At 40.2% G+C, this 23659-nt stretch overlaps 1 protein-coding gene across 10 annotated transcripts in view; it reads right to left on the bottom strand.

Moving 5' to 3' along the window:
* The window catches only part of LOC137383840 (synaptotagmin-B), a 691314-nt gene that overhangs the window by 191850 nt on the left and 475805 nt on the right, over nucleotides 1-23659 (bottom strand). The window contains exon 2 of one of the 10 annotated variants that reach the window (XM_068057131.1): nucleotides 10786-10898. The exons of the other annotated variants lie outside the window; for them this stretch is intronic. The gene's annotated coding sequence lies outside the window, so the exon portion shown is untranslated. The remainder of the gene's footprint in view (nucleotides 1-10785; nucleotides 10899-23659) is intronic. 10 annotated transcript variants of the gene reach the window in all.

The following is a 23659-nucleotide window of genomic DNA, read 5'->3' on the forward strand; positions in this document are numbered from 1 at the left end:
TAGAAAAGGGACATAAGAGATTTATTCATTTAATGTTGGTGGGTATGTGTTTAAAAATTTAAATCAGGCATCAGGGCTGGCTGCCTTTTAAAAATGGCACCACTGCCTATGCACAGGTGGCTGACGCCATTGCTGGGGATGAACAGCTTTCCCCCTCCACGAGATTGGGGGGAGAGCGGGCCACCACGCTTGAGATTGCGGTGGCTGTTTTTTTTGAGCACGCCGCTGAGATTGGCAGTGGGCTGTTAAAATCCAGTCCATAGAGTCATACTCACAAAACACAGCACAAAGTTAACCAGCAAGCACACAGAACATGCAAGAAGTATGACAAGCACAGAAGAATGACGAAGAGTGCATTTGCATTAGACAATAGTATACACATGGGTGGTCATGAGAAAGTCCAGGAGGGAGAACAGTGAAAACATTCCATGAATATAGGAAATACTTCACTATAATTGATGACTTATTAGTTTACAATGAGAGAATTGTTATTCCTACTTCAATGAGATCTGATATCTTAGATCGATTACACCAAGGCCATTTAGTTATAACCAAGAGCAGAGCGAGGGCACAATCTTCCTTATGGTGGCCTGGGATATCTAAGGATATCAAGACCATGATCAATAACTGTCAGAGATGTGTGATACAGAGACCAGAACAGCATGAACTGCTGTTGACCACCCAATTTCCAACTAGATCTTGGCAAAGGTTAAGCATGGATTTATTCATGTTTGGTGCGAAGTCATATACCATCGTTATCAACTACTTTTCCAGGTGGATAGAAGTCCGACAATTACATTCTACAACCCACCGAGGTAGTTATCAGAATCCTTATGGATATCTTCACAACACATGGGACTCTGGATGAAATATTATCAGACAACGGACCACAGTTTGCGAATGAATGTTTTACCCAGTTTGCCATGAAGATGGGCTTTCAGCGTCTTATGAGCTCAACGAGGTATCCACAGTCCAATGGTGAGGCAGAATGAGGTGTGAAAACCATAAAATCTTTACTGAAGAAAAATGAAGATCTTTCTATCTCACACCTAGTTTATCAATCAATGCCACTGTTGAGCGGATTATCACCAGCAGAATTACTAATGGGAAGAAAGTTAAGAACACAGCTTCCAATATTGCCTCAACAATTAATGCCTGGATTGAAGACTCAAGACTATGAGAAAGTTTGAGGAAGAGATAACTCCTACAGAAGAAAACAAACCTGGAATTACCATAGGAGATTTTGAGTGAGAAGCTTACCCAAATTAAACAATGGTCAAAAAGTTTGGATACGTCAACTGGAACGAGAAGGTACAGTAATCCATAAACATGAGGACTATCAGCGACTGTATGTTATAAAACAAATGAAGGCAACATACGTAGGAATTGGAGGAATATCATTCCTATTCCACAAAAGCAACAGCCAGTAATCCATCTGCAAGATTCAGATGATTGGAATACTACCACCCGTAGAAATGAAAAAAAAAACAAGTCAGCAACTAAAGTTGCTACAAAGACTACTGATCATCCCAGACAGATTACATTCTGATCAGGGAGAGTTATCAAACCTCCGATCAGAATGAATCTGTAAGGTCAGAGACTTGGGGGGAAGAGAAAGTAGTGGAGAAGTCATAAATGTATATATGTTTGGAAAAATGTTGGATAAAGACCTGGGAGGGGATGTAGTATAAGGATGTTTAGAGTTAATACTGAAGACAGTGAGAGAGACCCCTCCCACTGTACGAGCGCTGATGTAACAGTCACATGAGATAGGTTTGAGAAGTAGAAGGTATAGCAGCACGAAGGACGTGAGCTTAGGTGGCAAACAGAGAGTGTATATAGTAACAGTAAATAATAAAACATTGTTAGTTAATTTTTACCAGAGTCTCAGACTTTGTCTAGAGTGCCTTACAATGCTACTAATACAGATACAACTAAACCCAACAACAACCTCCAAATCTTTTTTTTACCATCAAGCACCTGGAAGCTTTGCATCACTGATACTGCCTATGGTAAAATCCCTACCAGGACATCAATCAAGTGCATTGGGTACTGTAGTGTGAGAGAGGCCAGCTAATAAACCACATGTCCTGGATAGAGAGATGGCAGCATGAACAGGAAAGAAAAAGATCCATTTCACTGTCTGTATAAGTTTGGAGACATGGACCTCTTGCTGATGCTGCAGAAGTAATGAAAGGTGTATGATCTAGTGAAAAAGTATTAAAAATAGCATGTATAGTATATAGCCTAGAGGAGCTAACTCCTCTTAGGATCACCTTAACAGACACACAGAAATCTGATGATAGTCAGCAAATGGCTTGCCTGTGGCCTGAATTTATTATGAAGGCAAGTTCCTGGAGCAAGTTAGTAACAGCATTTTGGAGACGGTAACAGAGCATTGGAAACTAAAGTTTGACTGCAGGGGCATTGAAATGGTTTGCGTACATGTATTGAATGTCTAGCTGCCTGGTTTTAGAGTAAGATCAGGAATTCAGGTTCATATTTACAGTATGTGCCACCATGTATCAGATGAAAATAGATTTGTTGTGCTGCTACCTAATTATATTTACTGCTGCTTCTGACTATTATTGAATTCTCAATGTAACATAGCTGCATTCCTTGAGCAGTACAGGCCAGAGGGCTACTGTGTTACATTAATTGGAAGGACAAATGTTTGGTACTTATTCCCAATATATTGTGATGAATGTAACAGCTCTGGGGATAATTTTCAATTTGCCACACAGATTAATACCATTAATAAGATTTTATGGGGGGTGGGGGCTAGTGTGTGGGTGCTGCTGTAGCAGATGATGTTGAGTGTGACAGAAACACCAGGTGCTGCAAAAGCAGGTAGGAAAATAATGCATACCCTCAAAATTCACTTTTGAACTGCAAATCCCCTTACTTAAAAGGCAGCTACTGAAAGCAATTGAACTAGGTTTTGATCTGATTGTGACATTATTGACAAATCTTTTGTGCAATGGTATCGACCCAAGAAGACTAGGACCCAGCTTATGTTATGATTTGCTATTATGGATCCTGCAAAAGCAAAATCAGAATGAGTTGCCTTGATTTTAGGCTAAACTCCCTTACTGATCTTCTTTATTTAGAGATACAGCACTGAAACAGGCCCTTTGGCCCACCGAGTCTGTGCTGGCCATCAACCACTCATTTATACTAATCTGACATTAATTCCATACCACATCCCCACAATTCTCCTACCACCTACCTACACTAGAGGCAATTTATAGTGGCCAATTTACCTTTCAACCTGCAAGTCTTTGGCTGTGGGAGGAAACTGGAGCACCCGGCAAAAACCCACACAGTCACAGGGAGAACTTACAAACTCCACACAGGCAGTACCCAGAATCGAACCTGGGTCGCTGGAGTTGTGAGGCTGTGGTGCTAACCACTGCACCACTGTGGGATTGAGTTCAAAGCACTGAGATGTGTTTTTCTGTGCAGGCACTGAAAATACCAAATATATCGGGATTTGCCATATTAACTCAAAATTCTAAGTTTGAATGCTTTTTATTGAAATGGCTTTCTTTGACGAGGCAACTGCTGATTTTGGACCAAGTCTTGTGTGCCAACATGCTCATGTTGTGACATTATTCTGCATCAAGATGCAAGACAGCTGATGATCTGAACCAGTTCAGTGGTTTAGAAGGTGAGCAGGTTACAGTTTTGGTGGCTGATTGGGGGACTCACAAAAAGGTGTGTCTCAGCTCTCTTCGGTCACGTGGAGGTCAGTATGTGTCAGTCCCCCCGGCTGCACAAGACCCACATTTAAGACATTGATGCAGTGGAGAAAAGCTTTACTTCAGCTTTCTCAACCGAGTTCTGAGAGTCAACTCTGGCTGTCACTTAGCATCCAATCCTATACCTATAGCCTGGATTACTCTTATCCATAGCTCATCTCAATGTGACTTTAAAAAGCTGTAAAAGTGAAAACCTAAACACACTTAAGATATCCACATGTTAAAGAGGAATGTTACACTTGTGGTATGCAGAGGGGATTTCCATGAAGAAAGTTGTTTTTTTTTGATTATATGAATCCACTTAATTTAGTCTATCAGCACAATATCACAGCAGTGTGTTTTATCAGCAAAATGGATAATCTTACCATAAAACCCATATTAACATATTGTGCATTATGAATCTGTTGGACTTTTTGATAGTCATGGCATTTTCAGTGAGTCAGAATGCCAGCCAGTAACCTAAGGCCCCTTTTGAGAAGAAGAATTGAACATTTGTTTAAAATAGGGCAGTAACATTTTCTTCTAATCAAAAGGTGTATAGTTAATAATTCATGGCTCATTAAAAAAAACTTTTCCTTGAGTGTCTACAGTTCTCACAGAAAAATAATGAGTTTGACTAGTTATGTTATTTAATTTTTGTATTAATTTATGGGATGTGGGTGTCACTGACAAGGCCAGCATTTATTGCCCGTTTCTAGGCATCTGAATGGCTTGCTAGGCCACTTTAGAGGGCAGTTAAGGGTCAGCCAGATTGATGCAGGTCTGGAGTCACATACAGGCCAGACCGGGTAAGGACAGCAGGTGTCCTTTCCTAAAGGATGTTAGTGAACCGGATGGGTTTTAAGCTGAATTAACACTGGATGAGTAAATGTGCCTGTGGTACTTAGAGGGTTAATCTAAAAATATCTATTAAGGTATTTTACTACTGAGCCCCCGGCTATATTTACATCCAATAGGAAATGCACAGAAACACTTAATGGTGACTTGCTGGAAAAATGCTGATCTTGGTTGGAAAACAGTCTTAACAGATGGGCTGAAAAGCTCCCTTGCGGAGAGTCATTTAGAAATACAGATGATCCAAGTTGACATAAATTCACTGCTCCCACAGTTATAAAAGAATGAAAAGAAAAAATAACTTTCCCTGGTATTCTAATTTTATGTTCAAGAGAACAAAGGTCAGAGATCAAGTCAGTGGAAGATAAAGTAAAAAATGAAAATACAAAACAGGAGACCACAAATGTTTTAGAACATTTCTGAACTCTAGTTCAGTGAAGCTTGACTGCAAATGGACTCTTGCCAAAGGTTGCATGTCAGTGTTGTATAAAACGCAGACATCCACATAATTTGTTTTTCCACTGCTTATCCATTTTCCCCTTGGGAAGGAGGAGGATAGTTGCAGTGCATGGCAGAAGAAAGCTAAATATAGTCACAGGCGTGGTACATTATTCACTAATAAAACTCCAGTGAAGCAGAAAGATACTTAATAATCACTTTGTCAATCTCAATTTAAAAGCACCTTCTGTAACTACATGGATGACTCACTGAGCTTCTGGGCAACAACAGAAACTTTCTGAGACATGACATTATGCCATTTGTCACACAGAATTCAGCTGTATTTTTTAATCTATAGACAATTATTGGTAATTTTTCTAGTTATTCTGTAGCTTGTCTTTAGTTGTGTTTTATTCTCTTTTTACCCCAAAGCAGTCCTCCAGTTGGGAGACCAGGCAAAGTTGTGATAGCCTGGTCCACACCTTTCCATAGGATTCCTGTATGGCTCACATGGTACGATAGACACCTCCTTGATTCATAGCATTTCTGTACGATGGTGTGAATCCTTCTTTTTTAGCCACTTGGGTGTGAGGTGAAAAATCCGAAGCACAGAATGTAAGTTGGCATCAATACCCAACAAGCTTCAAATCATACCACCAATTCTATGAGCATTAACTTGCTTCCTTTACATGGATTACTATTTTAAAGGGGAATTAGATTATGTAATGAGTAGAAATTAGACTAGATAATTAAAGATTTATTCATTTGGAATTCAATTTGCCCAGAGGAAGTATTAGCCAGTCTCAATAGTCTGGAAATTAAAAAAAACTCTATATAGTTGAGTCTAGGAAGAAGGTTGACTGTTTGGTTAAGTTCAGCAAAATGTAACTGAATATTTCAGCTTAACTGTTCAGTATTTTGTATTTACCCCAAGTCCTTAAATATGTTCCGGTTTCTTCCAATTTCCTCCACTCCTTCGCTATTGGAATTGTTGACTCTCCAGCTACACTTCCATGGATGCTGGGTACCTTTCGGAACCTCACCGAGTGACTATTCTTCATGTGCGGACATAGACAGTGGGGGTTATATTTTCCTTGGGTGGTAACACATGAGCCGTCAGTTTTACACTTTACCCAATTTTGATTCCAGCATTTCTTGTTTTTGTTTCAGATTTCCAGCATCCGCAGTATTTTACTTTTATTTTAGTGTTTAATTCACTGCCACTTCTCTTCCAGGAATGCCTACCTTGAAGAAGTTCTGCTCTTCTCTCCGACGGGATTTTCGTTTGTCTCTTTTACCTTGTTCACCTTCATTGCTTTCTTTATCTCTTGCCCCACCCCCACCTCACTTGCTTATAATCTGTGACTTTTCTAATATTTGTCAGTTCCGAAGAAGGGTCACTGACCCGAAACGTTAACTCTGCTTCTCTTTCCACAGATGCTGCCAGACCTGCTGAGTGATTCCAGCATTTCTTGTTTTTGTTTCTTTCCCTTAAAGTCATTTTTAGGATGTATTTTGGGGTCAATGTTCTCAGTTTAGATATAAGATATATAGAGGGGGTGATTTGCCTATTTAGTCATCAAAAATAAATATATGAATCAACAGCAGTCGAGCTTAGTCAAGTCAATGGGATAATGAATCATGGGGTCAATCGTCCACTGATATTCTGTTACATGGCAGTGGAGCCTTTCCACAGACCCCTATAGGAAATGGTTGGGGCCAGGATCCATAGACTGACTTGATTTTGTCACTGACATTTTTTGTACAAAGGTAGGTGTATCCACCTCGTTATCATCCTTGGTGAGCCCCATAACAAATATGATACCAGCAAACTAAGTGACCGCATTGGCTTAGTGGACAGTTTCTCTTTATAGAGCTTATACCATTGCTTTATTTCGTCTTCCTTTGGTGTACCTCCTGGAGCAGGACCTCCAGGATATGCACCTCAAGTGCCATAATCTGCAGGACTATGGACCAAATGCTGGAAGGTGGGATTAGACGGGGTGAATTGTTTTTTGGCTGGTACAGATACGATGGGCCAAGTAGCCTCTTTCTGTGCTATAAACTTTCTATGATTCTATTCTATTCTATTAACTGTTCAATAGCAAAGGGAGCAGTTTTGCCCACATGCCTATATTGTGCCATTATGGGTCTAAAGGAGGTGTAAATTGTATTGGCAGAATCAATATCAACAGTTGCTGTCCAAAAAATTGGAAGCAGTGGTTATGATCTGAAATTGTTGAGTCCAGAAGGCTGCAATGTAATTAGGACGTCAACAGGGGAAAGTGGGGTGGAGGATCATTGAAGATGGATTCAGCTGGTTTCTGGCGGGTGTCACTCTTACCTAAGAAGTTGCAGGTTAAAAGTGGAACCTGTGGTGGATTGGACCTCAGTCTCACAGGTGATTTTAACTGCCCGCCTGTCCCATTTCTGCAGGTGGGCAGGATTAAAATAGTAATCCATGTAAAGGAAGCAAGTTATTGCTCATAGAATTGGTGGTATGATTTGAAACTTGTTGGGTATTGATGCCAACTTCAGAATTTGAGAGAAAAATCTTGCCAATTTACCCTATATTGACCCATCTTTTGTTCCATTACCAGGCCTTTTACCTTGCGCCATCACTGTTTTTGCCATTTAATCTTTCCTGACTTCACAGACCTTCCCTTTTGTTCATTCCTCCCCTCCCCCTTTCCCCCAGCTCTGTACTCCCTTAAAACCTTTTACATCTTTAACTTCTTTCAGTTCTGATGAACAGTCATCAACCTGAAAGGTTACCTCTCTTTTTCTCTCCACAGATGCTGCCTGACCTGCTGAGCATTTTCCACTTTTAATTCAAATATACAGTTGGGCTCTGATTACATCATCAGGGCCTGACTGCTATTTTAACTAGAAGCCTGTGCGCAGAAATTGTTTACATTTCCCCAATGAGACATCCTATTGGGAAGAGAAGTTAGGCCCAGAAGAGTCCCAAATGTATGTTTTATTACTTGCTTTGACTTTTCTTTTGGGCAAAGGAGGACACTTGTCCCCATAAAAGTTTTTTTTTGGAAGTGGGTGGGGGTTGAGATTTTCCCCCATACTTAGGCGTGAAAAAGTGTCTGAGGTGGCCAAGGTGGCTTCTTGAGCTGGTTTAGCCCATGTTTTGCCCAGAAGCCATCATGACAAAGGAATTGAAGTGCGTGATAGGAGAGGCTTCCTGGAGATTGTTAAATGGCCTGCTAGCATTCATTAAAGAGGCTGCGCGACATTTTGTTAACAAATCAGCTCATGCCCTCTCCTAACAGCGATCCCTGAAAGGTATAAAAAAAGTTGCTGCTGAGGATTTCAGGCACTATTTAAAGCCGTACTCAGGTTTATTGATTGTTTGCTGCTAGGGGTTTGAAGAGGACTTTTGAGACACTTTAGGAGACTTTCTGGGGCAGTTTGTTCAAACTCCAGCAACACTACTGTCAGCTGCAGCTCAGTTAGTAGCACTCTCAGTTCTGCGTCACAAGGTTCTGGGTTTAAGTTCCATGGCTGACACTCCAGTGCAGTACTGAGGCCCCATCTGCTTGCTCAGGTGGATGTAAAAAATCACTTGGCACTATTTTAAAGAAGAGCAGTGGCCCACAGTGTCCTGGCCAATATTTATCCATCAATCAACATGACAAAAACAGATTATCTGGTGTTACGACCAGGCAAGAAAGGTTTCTAGAGGTCCCTTTTCTGTCTTCACCTGGTCTTACTGTACCAGGATTTAATTTTAAACACACTGTGTTTTGAGCTCCCTCTTTGTGAATCCTTGTTCACCGCTTTCCAATTATAAGGCAAAGAAATGAGCACAAACAGGCTTTCTTTGGTTTAAAGAAGAAAAGTGAAATGTATTAAAACTTAAACTGAACCTCTATCTGGTTAAATCCTATGGACACAAGCCGTGCCCCACGCTAGCATGCATACGCGACATGCACATGCAAATAGAGACAGAAAAGAGCAGAAGAAAAATAGTGGCGAGGTTTGAGGCAATCTCTGAAGAGGGGTTTTTGTTACTGTGCTTCAAGCTCACTGTAGTCCTCGCTTGTAGGTAGATCTTGCTTTTCGTTGGGGCCCAGTATTCTTCGTAAACCTCGTTCACTGTAGGAGACTTTTCTCTCTCGGGGTTCATATGCCTTCAATGGTTTTCAGTTCCATAAGAGATGACAGCAGACAGGAGAGGCTGCTGCAAGTGAGCCACAAGAGGTCTTTTTCAGACCAGGAGCAAACAGCTTTCTGCCTTCAAACACTGTTTCTCCAATTTAAAACTCCCCTATTGGCCAGCAGGTAGGTGGTCACATGACCGATTGGTTTGACAGGTCTCTTCTGTGTATTGGGGAGCAGGGACTGGTTCCTTTATTCCAACACTGTCTGCTAGTATGAAAAAAATGTCTTTCCAGCCAGGGGCTTGGCAGCCCCTTGTAACAGGCCTTCTTTTCTTTCCAGTAACAATTTTAAAATTTAATGTCCATGTGTCGAAATATATGTGCCTCATTCTTGGCAGGTGGGGGCCTGCATGACATTGGTCATCATCATATTACTGTGGGAGTTTGTTGTGTTCAGATTGGCTGCTGCATTTCTTACATTACAACAGTGACTACATTTCAAAAGTACTCCAATGGTTTCAATTAAAGCAAATTACTGTAGATGCTGGAAATGAGAAATAAAAACAAAAAGTGCTGGAAATGCTCAGCAGGTCTGGCAGCATCTGTGGAGAGAGAAACGGAGTTAACGTTTCAGGTCAGTGACCTTTCATCAAAACTGGAAAAGGTTAGAAATGTAATAAGCTTTGAGCAAGTGAAAAGGGGAGCGGGGAAGAAGAACAAAAGGGAAGGTGTGTGATAGGGCAGAGGGCAGGAGAGATTAAATGACGGAGACGTCACAGAACAAAGGCAAAGGGAATGCTAATAGTTGTCTCAGCATGTGGCGAGCACAGCAGTCCCAGGAATGTAATATGTCTCAGATACCTGTAATCCTGGGTGGATTCGGAACATGAAGGATGGAATTTCAGTTGAAATCTGCTTTGAGATGTCTGATGGTTGTGAAAAGTGAAATAGAAATACAAATCTTTCTCTTTTATTTATTCTGGAAATTCTGAGGACTTCACCCAAAAAGAATGAGGGCTGTGAAACTCCACCTTATTGGACATCTTACAGGAATCACTTGGAGAAAGGAAGTGTTTGATCATAAGCATTTTGCCCTTTGTCTGGAGGAGGAATGAACGGAAGATGTGAGGCCAAGCAGAGCAGCACCAGCTGCTGCAGCAGAGAGAGACAGGTTGGCTCCTTCCTTAGTGTAGGTATCGGACATCCCTCCTCCTCTGGACCTCCTCTACTAGAACCTCCAGTGCGGCATCAGAGAACTTGTGCACCCTCTCACTCAGTTCCTGAGTCATCCTGAAACCTGCTGCTGTGTATCAGCCAACGCACTTCACACCTTCAGTGGAAGTGATTGAATGGAGCCCACATAGAGTGCTCCAGATAAATTGCTTCTAATCAGCGCTTGAGTGCTAAACCGCCAGTGTCTGCTTTAACACATCCAGGCAAGTTCAAATCACGATAATCAGCAATTAGGCCCAAAGCTATGTGATAAAACTGACTTTAAAACAGGCTTTATTTGGAAAGCACTCACTTACACCTGCTTTCACACTTTCACCAAAGTAACCCCCTTGGCCTCTCCTGCCCTAGGCTTCACCCCATTCCCTGACAGCGAAGCTCTCCCGAATCCCCTCTCAACCACTTACCTGAGTGCTGGTGACTGTTCCTTTAGTCCTTGGCGGAGGCCTACTGCTGCCCGCATTGAGGTCCCACCCCCATCCGTTTAGGGTGCTGCTTCCCACTGGTTTCAGGCAGGAACCTACGTAAATGAGGCGTGGGAGTTAAAATCTGCCAGGACATATGCTGCTGAGTCTGAGACAATTTGTCATCTGCATGACTGCCATCCAATGTTAAAATTGGGACTTGTGTGTCTACTATAAACTATGATATGAGTGCTAGGCTATTCGTGATGGATGTGGGATGATGATTGTTGAGCATGTAGCATTGCTGGGTGTTTGCAGGCTGTGGGAATACTGGGATAGTGATTCAGAGGGGTGATAATAATGGGAAGTGGGGGTGGTAGGTAAGAACTGTGGAAATGGAACTTGGAGCTGGCATTAAGTTTTTAAAAGTGCTCTTACTATCTCAGTTAAAAGAACTTAAAACTAGTTTGTGGTTCATAGTTGGCTAGAGATTGGTGTGAGGAAATGGTTTCATGGGTTCTCAAGGAGTGAACACTAAGATCAGGAGGTAGGGGGAGAAGGATTGGCGTGGGTGATTAGGGTGAGTGGAGGTAGTAGTTAAAGTGAGAGGAGAAAAAAAGAATGGAAGCTGTAGACCTTCATCAATTCCCCTCACACATACTCCAAGTTGTGATGGAAATTGCACCTGCCAAATGGAAACACATTAATTTTGTCACATGGGACACTACTTGAAACCTTTACTGGACGTTGCAAATAACTTGTTTAAAACAAACAGAACTGAATAGCTGAAAACACGGTTGCACATTTGCATTCTGAAAAAACAAGGACTAGCTGAGAGACAGTTAAATGGAGAGACAATGGGAGTGCTCACTGATGCAAATAGCAGGATGGGTTCTGTCAATAGTGATGATCATTAGACACCGACAGCTCTTGACTTTGTAAGAGACAAAACTCCACCCCCCCACCGAGAATGTCTGGGAGGCTCTGAAATCCAACAGCCCTCCCAGAAGTTGCTGTTTTCAAACAAAGAGATGGTCACATGATCTACCTGCTGGTAATACTGGGGCTTTTTGAATTGTGCCTCTCAGAAAGGGAAAGACTGGACTGGCAGAAGAAAATTCCCTCTCTCTCTCTCTCTCCAGCAAAGTCCCAGGGAACTCACTGTGGCAGATTAAACTTCAAGACTACAGACAAAGCACCTCTTCAGGACAATCTCAAACTCAAGACAATCTGTCTGATTGGTTTATTTGCAATTACAGTTAGAGTGCAGTGAGCAAGGGCTCACTGAGGTGGTAAGCTAAAAATCACTGTATTTTAAAAGATAAACCCTGTCATGGCCAAACCAGGAAAGAGGGAGTTCCGAAGAAGGGTCGCTGACCCGAAATGTTAACTCTGCTTCTCTTTCCACAGATGCTGCCAGACCTGCTGAGTGATTCCAGCATTTCTTGTTTTTGTTGCACCTCTTCAGCCTTCTGGTACCAGAGAAGCAAGTCTGAAATTGTGCACTGGGCCCCAGTGAGAATTCCAAGACCTTCACTTCAATCAAGGACACTATCTCAAGGACACTAATAACTGTATCTGTAATCCATTTATTATGAACTCTACTTCAAACCCCCCTTTAACTCTTTCTCCCCCTCTGCATCTATTTGTTTGTGTATGCCTCTCGTATGCATGCGAGTGTGGTTGCGTCACATATTATAGTAATTTTAACTGGGTTAGAGCGATAAGGCTAATAAAGTTACATATTTCTTGTTTAAACTCAAGACAATCTGTCTGATTGGTTTATTTGCAATTACAGTTAGAGTGCAGTGAGCAAGGGCTCACTGAGGTGGTAAGCTAAAAATCACTGTATTTTAAAAGATAAACCCTGTCACGGCCAAACCAGGAAAGAGGCGAGAGGGAAGCCTGAGATCCCTTCCTCACTTGGTCGTAACAAAATCATGTTAGAAAGTGCTTCCCAGAACTGAGTTAAAGAATCCTTTGCCACTAAAAGACCATATAAAACTTTTGCTGTAACTGCTGTGTGACAGGAACAATACAGGAAATGAATCACTTGATATAATCATCTAATCGGGGTACAATAAACCAAATTAATTTGCATACTTTGCTAACAACTGCAATTAATTTTACTTATGTGATTGGCTGATTGTATCACATGGTTCTATCCTGTCTTTTCTCCTCCCATTCAGTGATAACAATATAATCACTGTATTGCATTTTGTAGACATGCAGTAAGAAGTTACATAAAAGTGCTTCAGGAAGTATGACATGCTACAGAAAATTATTACATAAAAGTTTCAAAGTGAATACCTGACAGAGCAATGTTTATAAGAATGTTTTAACCTATTGAGACAAATTCCAATTTTTCTAATTTTCCTCCCTCCTCTTCTGATGGCATGGGCTCATGGTAGGGTACAGTACCACAGACACAAGCCAGCTGCTTTGCCCAAGTGGTCATTTTCCATATGTTGACATTTCTGTTTCTATAAGCCTTCTCTGCAGAGTTCTGGAGACAGATGAGGAGTGGATATAGTCTGCTCATATCAGGCAAGGTGATTGTTGCACTATGCACCCTCTAATTGCTATCAAATTCTAAGTATTAATGCTGATCGGGAGATTTCCTTTTAAATACGTCCCCCACAATTTTTTGCTGTTTAGCTAAGAATATGCCACTAAAGTTAAGTAGCTACAATGTCAAGGTAAACACTTTCATTGCAGCAAAGAATCTAGGTATTTGTTCTAAAGTTTGTAGTCCCTACTTGCTCCGAAGCATTTGGCGAGTTTTGGAAAATTTTGCAAGATTGGCTGAAAGTTAACTCCTGATTAATGTATAAAAAAGCTAATAATATGGTAGCTAACAGCAGCTAACACTTACACCTTACCTAATGGAAGCATGTCTGACTTAAAGGAATGCTCAGAATGGTTTTAGAATAATATTTTTGGAAGCAATTGTTTTGAACAAAGAGGTATGGTACTTTACATTGAAGAAATTTCCCCCCCCCAGCAGTTCAGTGTGATTGCTTCCACATACTGTGTTAGAACCTGATAGGCCCAAAAGTTTCCACTATAATTTTCCACCTATGAGTTATGAAGCTCTACCTGCCCTTCAGAGAACATCTTGAGTGAAAGCTGCACATGTATCCACAGGGAGGGAAGCAAATCAGAAGGCAATAACCCTCTCTCCTCAACCACTGTTGGGAGCTTTTCAAAATCTGGATTAAGAGGCTCAGGCAAAGATCAACTGTGGAATGGTGTCTGATGGCCAAGGCTTGAGGAAAAGGAGAGAGTAAAATACCTTAAGAATAGGGCGAGCGCAAAAAGAAATTTTGCTGCTGTTAGCTTCTCTTAAGAAAAATCACTGGAAGATATATGAAGAGAGAAGAATGGTGCTGAAGGTAAAATTAAATTACTTATGAATGCCTTCTCGATCCTGCGCAGGACGGACTAGATTTTCAAAAAGGATAAAACATTGTCATTCTCAGAACTAAAATAATCTGTTCCATACAGCCCACATTCCTTTGGGCGAATGTGCGATAGAACAGAATCTCATAGAAACCTATGTCCAGCCATTGCAGAGATGAAACAATGATTAGCTACACGTTAATCTTTAAGTACAATACGTTAGTTACTTCAGTGAGAGTCTGTAAGCTGAGGCCAGCAGTGCAGTTTTGCTGTCTTAAGAAGAAAAACAACTCTTATTATCTTACCTTAAACTCGCAGCACCAGATTATTCAGATTTTAATGGATCTTCCTTATTTATTGATTTGTACAATAAATTTTAATGTATCCAAATCCCTCATGAGCGTACTCTTCTTAAAAACATTTTAATTTAATTTTGTGCATCGATGTTTAAAGGGTTAAGGCAGAGATGCCTCATTGTAGCATGATTTATCCTTTCCTACCTGGTTTATGGGTCAGGTGCAATGACAGATATGATAATGAGCCTATCACTACTGTCATTGCACCAGCCGCTGCCTGCGAAACTAGGTCAGGCTGCAGGTGGATGAGAATGCGCATCTTCAGTTCCTTCACTCCTTGCACATTCAAAATGTCAGCACTGATTGGATATAAAGAGTGTTTCTCAACAACCAGTTTAAATCTCTTTTCAAGTTTGGCATGTTGTTAGCTAGAGAATTACAAAATAAGCAGGATTCATATCAACGGTGCTGAAGTGCTAGACAACTATTAATAGCCTAGAGTCAGGAAAGGAACAGAAAAAGAAAATTGTACTGTTGATTCCGTAAGGAAAGACGAGCAATTGCAAACACAACCTTCTAATACACTTTCAATTGAAAATGACAGTTCGCTTCTCAGTGGAGCCTACCATGACCGAACCTTCCAGTCACAGCTCTGACAGCTTCTATGGCACCTCACACTGGAGCCCAGGAAGCTCAGATGGCTGCCATCTTGCCTCTGTCATCCATCGTTAACAGAGGCTTTCAGAATGTCACATCATTCTTGCACTCTATTCTTGAGCAGAGCAGTAGGACTGAGGAGGAACAGCCTCAGGACAATGGCATTGACTCCATAAGAAAACCACCTGACATCCTCTTCGAATGACAGTATACCTGTTCCCCTGGCATCCACTCTGCCGATGCCCCTGTTGGTGCCACACAACCAACTGTGCTAGACTTCCCCAGTCCACACTGAGATGCTGCAGTCTGCAAAGCCCAGAATATTTCGAGGTCACCCATTACAGCCATCTGAAATGTCATTGATAGCTCAGAAACCTTCCACTTCCTGAGCTGTAGTCACTGGGGATATGTGACATAGGAGCAGTAGGATAGGTGGAAACACAGAAGATAGGCATTCAGGGGTTTGCAAAAGGTTATTCTTAATTCTGCAAGTTGACTACAGTCCAACTACAAAGTAAATTCTTGCAGTAAGCTTTTTTTTCTTGACTGGGTGTTTGGACAGTCCAATTTCACAATGTAGGACCTCATATTTTAATATTGTAGCAAATGTTTTAATATTTCTGGTGTGTCCTTGAATACCTAGGAGTGGGCAGTTCTATGTGGAAGGCAGCCCATTTCTGCTGTATGACACATGTGCGCACACCATCGATCATACTGGACCCTTAGACATCTGTCTCATGCCTGAAAAACAGGAGTGGCACGATTCAATTTCTAGGCCATGATCTTGTGTATTGCAGGATAATGAGAAACAGAGACTCATGTAACAAGTCTAAAGTGAGTTTGAGACTGCTTGTTTAGGTTATTGTTAAGGTTGACAAAGATGGATGTTTAAATCATCATTATTTTTTCAGGAGATTGTACAGAAGATCTATTGAAACAAAAACTGACAGGTAGATTTCAGAATTCACATTACATTCCTGAAATTCATAGAAATACTTTATAAACTTGTCATTTTACAAACATGATTCTACTGCCAAATAAATTACTGAAAAAAATCTATAAGCTAATAAAAATGACAAATCATGGGGAAGATCTAATTTATTTTCATAGGGAGAGGATTGTAATTCCATTACCTAAACCAAAGGATTGGTGTAAATTTCAAAGTCTTTTTTTCCAATTAATACCTGATATGAAAAAAGAGCATTGATTTCAAATTTGGTTCATGGTGGGGTTTTTTTGTTAGTTCTATGTAGACTAATTCTATACCGTAACAAGTAACATAAGAACATAAGAAATAGGAACAGGAATAGGCCATACAATGCCTCAAGTCTTCTCTGCCATTTAATAAGATCACTGTTGATCTTCTACCTCAGCTTCACTTTCCTGCCCTATTACCATAATCCCTCGATTCCCTGTCCAAAAATCTATCAATCTCAGACTTTAGTATATTCAATGACTGAGCATCCACAGCCTTCTGGGGTATAGAATTCCAAAGATTCACAATTCTTTGAGTAAAGACATTTCTCCTCAACTCTGTCCTAAATGCCTGACCCCATATCCTGAGAGTAAGACCCCTAGCCCTAGACTCTCCAGCCAATGGAATTTATTGGGAAAACTGAAGTAATTATTTTTGGTCCTCGCTACAAACTCTATTCCCTAGTTACCAATGCCATCCCGTTCTCTGGCAACAGTCTGAGATTAGGCCAGTCTGCTCACCAACCTTGGTATCACATTTGACCCTGAAATGAGCTTCCAACCTCATATTCGAGGCATCACTAAGACCGTCTATTTCAACCACTAACATCGACCGACTTCATCCGTCTCAGCTCAGCTGCTACTGAAACCCTCATTCATGCCTTCATTACCTCTAGACTTGACTATTTCTATGCGCTCCTGGTATCCCCATTCTACCCTCCATAAACTTGAGGCTATCCAAAACTCTGCTGCCTGTGTCTTAACTTGTGTGAAGTCTCATTTCCCTATCATCCCTATGCTCACTGACCTACATTGGCTCCCAGTCAAGCAAAGTCTTGATTTTAAAATACTTTGTTTTTAAATCCTTCCATGGCTTCACCCCTCCCCTCCCTATCTCTGTATTATCCTCCAGTCACACAACCCTCCGAGATATCTGCACTCATGTAATTCCGGCCTTTTGAGCATCCCCGATTTTAGTCGCTGCACCACACCTTTGGTTGCCTAGGCCTTGAGGTCTGACATACTCTCCCTACACCTCTCCACCTTGCTTTCCTCCTTTAAGACACTCCTTAAAACCTACCTCTTTGACCAAGCCTTTGGTTATCTGATCTAATATCTCCTTTTGTGGCTTGGTGTCATATTTTGCTTTACAATGCTCCTGTGAAGCGCCTTGAGCCATTTTATTACATGAAAAGCTCTATATAAATATAAGTTGTTGTTGTTGTTGTTGCTGAGGGGAAACAGCTTATCACAACTATCCTGTCAAGCCTTCTAAGAATTTTATTCATTTCAATGTGATCACTTCTCGTCTAAACTCCAGGGAATAAACAGGAGCAAAAATAATTTAGCTTTGACTCTGCATTGTAATGAAAGGATAGCAAATAACTGGAAAATGTCACTGTCATTAAGATTCAAGCCACAGTTCAAGCAATCGGATTGCTGCCTGTCTATCAATGCCATACTACTTAGTACCTGTGCACAACCAGTCTTTGTCATAAGAACATAATAGGAGCAGGAGTAGACCATATGACCCATTGAGCCTGCTCCATTACTCAATATGATCAAGGTTGATCCTCTGCCTCAACTTCACTTTCCCAGCCACCCCCATATCCCCTGATTCCCTGAAAGACCAAAAATCTGTCCATCTCAGCCTTGAACATACTCAACAATGGAGCATCCACCACCCTCTGGGGTAGAGAATTCCACTATTCATAACCGTCTGAGTGAAGAAATTTCTCCTCATCGCAGTCCTAAATAATCGACACCTTATCCTGAGACTGTGCCCTCTGTGTTCTAGATTCCCTAGCCAGGGGAAACAACCTCTCAGTGGCTACCCTGTCAACTCCCTTCAGAATCTTGTATGCTTTAATGAGATCATCTCTCAGATTTACCAGAATTGCCAGGCACTGTCGATTGCTTTCCTGCAGGGAAGGTGGGCACCTTCCAAAATGCCAAAAGGCAATATTTCCTCTTCCCCTCTCCTGTATCAACAGCAGTTCCATTGCAGCATAAGGAATATCTAAAGTTGCTATTTTGCTAGCACTGCTTTGTCAGTCTGCAGATTGGAAATAAGTGATAGAAACGTCTTTCAAAATTTTTCCGAAATATAGTGCTGGATATCTAACTCCTGAATGAACTCTACGTGAGTTGTGAATTACACAATGCTTTTAATATGTAATTAAATCCAACCCAAGGTAACTCTTTGCAGGGACATACATCACTCGGACATATGCAAAGCCCACTACAATATCCTCTACCATCTGCAAATATCATGGAAAATCTTCCCCCCCTCCCTTTCTACTCTTTTCAAACTTAGTGTTGCTTTCCACTATGACTCCTAACCCTTCATCTGTGCTTAGTAAAATCATTAAAGGTAAACCTGGCTACAATGGTCATTGGACAGACTGAATTCTGTGAGTATTCCAAACAATATCCAAATGGCTCAATCTGAGTTTGTCTTTGAAGAACTCCATGAAGATTGAAAACTTGAAAATGCTTCAACCATATTCTGTTCACTTATTTAAATTATTTTGAGCATTTTGCAAGTAACATGGAACATGGGGTTCATCTGGACTGTATGGATGTAGTCAACTTGTAAGTAATCTGTGTAGTTATCAACAATCAGAAATAACAATATATCCATAATATATATGTAATAGAACAGATTTTTAAAAACCTAGACTGTTGCCATTCTCCCTGAAACTGAAACTCTGTAAGCCTGTTGTGTGTATTCAAGACTGTTTTGTTTTATCGAACTTCAGATAAGTCATGATAGTGGTAGAGGCAGTTCAGCCACCAGTTAGGTTCATCTATTCTGTGCATTGATCTGCTGCTTTGTAAATGTTTTTTAGACATCCAAATACGTGCATTCATTTAGCAATGCAACGAACCTGAGCGACCTGTTTCAAATAGTATACATAGTGAGTTGAGTTAAACAGCTTGAGTTAATTATACTCTTTGATATCTCAGCTGAGATAGAAAATATGTGTCAAACTAACTTTGTTGACCCATTTCTAGTCCTTTTTGAGCTTATTTCACTCCTACTACAATGTAAAATATTTTAAAATGTGCATATCAGCATTAAGAAGTAATGCTCTCTTGAATACCTCCAAATGTGCAATTAACGCCTTTGTAATGACAGAAATGAAGTTAATTTGCGTAATCTGTGGTTCATTACATAATTCAAATCTATATATATACATATTTAACTTAACTATATGAGGTTTTAAGCTCAGACTTCCCTCTGTTCTTCAGACATAAAAATATAATCCAATTGGGTGGGGCCTGGACCTAGTTACATTGGGGGTTCCTGCCTCCTTTTCCATCTGTCAATATTCCCATTGGTTTTAAGGACAGCAGCCCACAAACAGGTGAACTTATTGTGATAACTATGCCAGATTTTTTCTGTTCTAATTATTTTGTTTCGGTGTCAACTGTTTACCTCATCATAATTTTGGGGGGATAAAATCATGAAATACCACATTAAAGAAAGACACTTCCACAAAAAATGCACAAGGGCACAGAAATTACTTTGGTGCAGCACAGTAGCATTGTCCATTTAATGAGATAATGCCCATGAGATGCAACTTTCACAGCATTGCTTTTGGACCACACCAGATGTGTGCTACTATTGAACTCCAGCAAGTAACAAAAAATTACACACCAAGAACAACCGTAGCTCTGACAGCAACAGAACAAGCAAACCACCATCACCGCACCACATGAAGCTGCCAGTTGCTCTATCTTTACGTACCTCATTTGTGAGTTTCCTCTCAAGTATTTTTTCCATAAATGCTAAAGTCCGCAGCATAGGAAATGATTTGAAAATAAATAATCTAGTCTCAGGGTCTCGAAATTATGCCCTGTGAATTATACAATCAATTCCGTTGTTAGTTTAAAAGAAGCATTAACCTGTTTGAAATAAATGGGTTTGCAATGTACAATTTCAAAGCCAGCATTGAGGAAAACAGTTATAGTGTATGTCAACATCTGAAACTCTTAGTTATACTATTTCCTTGTAATCATTCTCTCATGCCCATTGTTATTTATTTATGTTCATTGTATACCCTGAAAATTGACAAAAAGGAGGCCCTGACATAATATTGTTTCCACTTGCATATTATTTGAGAGAGGGTGGGACACGGAGAAACTTACAGCACTAAGGAGGCCATTTGGCCCATCATGCCTGTGCTGGCTCTTTAAAAAGCGATTGAGCTTAGTTCCACATCCTTGCTTTTTGTCAGTAGTCCTGTAAGTTCCTCATCCTTATATACCTATTCAATTCCCTTTCTAAATTATCTATGGAATCAGCTTCCACCTTTTCAGGTAGAGCTCTCCAGATCCAGGCAATTCTCTGTGAAAAATTTTTCCTCACCTCCCCTTTATAGATCTTTTTCCAATGATTTTGAATCCATGACCTCTAATTATTGGCTCACTCGCCAGAGGAAATATTTTTTCCTTATTTACTGTCCAAACTTCTCATCATCTTGAAAATGACCATTAGATCACCTCTTACCCTTCTCTGTCCCAATGAAAACAGGCCTAACTTTTCCAACCAGCCCTCATAATTTGAACTCCCTGATCCCTGTTAACATCCTGGTAACCTCCTCTGCACCCTTTCTAAGGTCTTTGCATCTGTTCCAAGGAGTGATGCCCAGAATTGTTCACAATATGCCAGCTGAAGCCTCGCAGTGACTTCAAAAGTTCTTGCATGATCTCTTTGTTTTTATATTCTATTCCTTTATTTATAAACCCAAATAATCCAGATGCTTTTTAAACCACCTTATTAACTTGCCCTTTCACCTTTCAGAACACCGAGGTTTCTCTGCTCAGCTACACTTTTCAAATTCGTGTCATGTCTTTCCCTATTAGTCCTCCCAAAGTACATCACTTCACACTTCCACATCTGCCCCCCTTCTGCCCATTTCACCATTGTGTCTCTGTCACCCTTAAGGCTATAACGATCCTCATCATGGTCTACTACTTTGGAAAGTTTTGTATCATCTGCAAACTTTAAAATGCTGCTCCCTACACCCAAGTCTAAATCGTTCATAAAAAGAGTAATGGACCAGAAACTGACCCTTGAGGAAGACCACTGCAAACCACCTCCCAATCTGAAAAACATCCATCAATGATCACCCTTTGCTTTTTGTCACTGAGCCATCTATATCTATATCACCACTTTCCTCATAATTCCATAAGCTTCCATCTTGTTAACAAGCTTCCTGTGTGGCACCTTGTTGAATGCCTTCTAAAAGTCCAAATATACATTAACTGCACTACCTTGATCAACCTTCTCTGTTACCTCATCAAAGAATTCAATCAAGTTAGTCAGTTATGATTTACCTTTAACAAGTTCATGCTGCCTCTCCTTGATTGGCCCACGCCTTTTCAAATGCAAGCTTATTTGTTCCTGATACTGGTTTGCAATAATTTCTCCATTATTGATATTAGGCTGATTGGCCTGTAGTTTCCTGGTTTATCCCTCTTCCCTTTCTTGAATAGTGGTATAATTTGAGCAACCTTCCTGTCCTCTGGCACTACTACTGTATCCAATGAGGATTGAATGATTGTGACCAGTACCTCTGCTTTTTCTACCTTTGTTCCTTTCAGCAGTCTAGGATACATTCCATTTGGAGCTGATGACTTACCAGATTTCAGTAATGGTAACCTTTTTAGTATATCATCTTTATCTATTATTATCCTGCCCATAGCTTCCCTCTTCTCCTTTAGTATAACCTTCACATCATCCACTTCCTTTGTGAAGACAGATGCAAAGTATCCATTTAATACTTTTGCCATGTCCTCTACATAAAGATTTCCCTTTGGGCCCTTAATAGGCCCAACCTTTTAACTAGAAAATGACTTACACTTTATATGTTTATAAAATGTTTTAGGGTTCAGTTCAATGATGCCTGCTAATCTTGTAACATTTCTTTGCCTCCTTTATTAAACTTTCGCAATTCCCTAGTGTACTTTTCATAATCTTTCTGGTTATTAACTGAATCTTGCTCCTGACGTTTGTCATAAGCCTCCCTTTTCTGTTTTATTTAAAATTTTATTTCTTTTGTCATCTACCTTTTTCCTTCAAAGGAATATATCTATTTTCTACCTGCACTGTCCTTTTCCTAAATGTCCTCCATTGCTCCATTACTACTTTGCTCTAGAATTGCCTTTTCCAATTTACCTGGGCTTGGTCCTTTCTTAAATCACTGAAATTAGCTTTTTCCCATTTCAGCATTTTTAACTTCAATATTTTCTAGTCTCTTTTCATAATTACCTTAAACCGAATTACGTTGTGGTCATAGTTTGCTAAATGATCTCCTACAGTATTACTTTCCACTTGCCCTATTACATTTCCCAGAACCAGGTCCAAAACTGCTTCCTTCCTTGTTGAATTGCAGAGATATTGATCCTGCATACATATAAGAAATTCTACTCCTTCCCTACCCTTAGAACTATGTTTTACCCAGTCTATATTCGAGTAATTAAAGTCTCATCAAGGCCTTATATTTCAATACTTATTGGAATGCTTCTATTCCCTCTCCCACTCTTGTTGTTTCACATCTTTCCCTCATTAACGAATAGAATTACTAACACCAGGAGAGATTTCAGGTATTCTATATTTAAAAGTCTCTGCATTCATAACAGCTAAATAATTTACAAATTGGGAACTCCTTACATGAAAATTAATTCGTAAAAATGATGAAACTTTTCAGGTCATTGAAAATTTCTTGCATGTAGATGGCATGCATCAGCACTTCACATCAGGGAGTAGATCACAAATCCTAGCTCGATGTGTTAATATTTTAAAAATGTTTAAACTGCAAGCATTAAAAAATGTTCAAAAGTGAGATATATTACTATTACAAATATTACAAATTGAGAGGGAAGATCAATAGGGACCTTTATTCTGAAATGGTCTTTTGTTATTTTGTTTACAGTTTTCACTACTTCATAATCTACATGACAAAGGTCGGTAAATAAAACATTTGCTAATAGATACAAGGGCTAGAAGAGTCTAACAACATAGGTTACTCAATTCAGACTACTTGGCAGAGTTAAAAGAAAACAAATCATTGCCAAAGTGGTGTTGCTTAATTTGAAGTGGAAAATTAATTTCCTCCTCTGAAATAAAAGATTGTAAATGAGTTGTTGCTCAAAAAGTCCTTTTAAATCATTCATTAACCAAAACACTTTGCAATACCATGCAGTGTGACTCTCCGAGGATAAATATATTTGTCCAGGCTCCTGATGTACAAGTATTGCAATAGTAACACAGCAATGTCACAGAAAGCCAATGAGAGCGAAGTACATCATTACCTGGG

Source organism: Heterodontus francisci, chromosome 25 (assembly GCF_036365525.1).
Source record: "Heterodontus francisci isolate sHetFra1 chromosome 25, sHetFra1.hap1, whole genome shotgun sequence".
NCBI classification, from domain to species: domain Eukaryota; kingdom Metazoa; phylum Chordata; class Chondrichthyes; order Heterodontiformes; family Heterodontidae; genus Heterodontus; species Heterodontus francisci.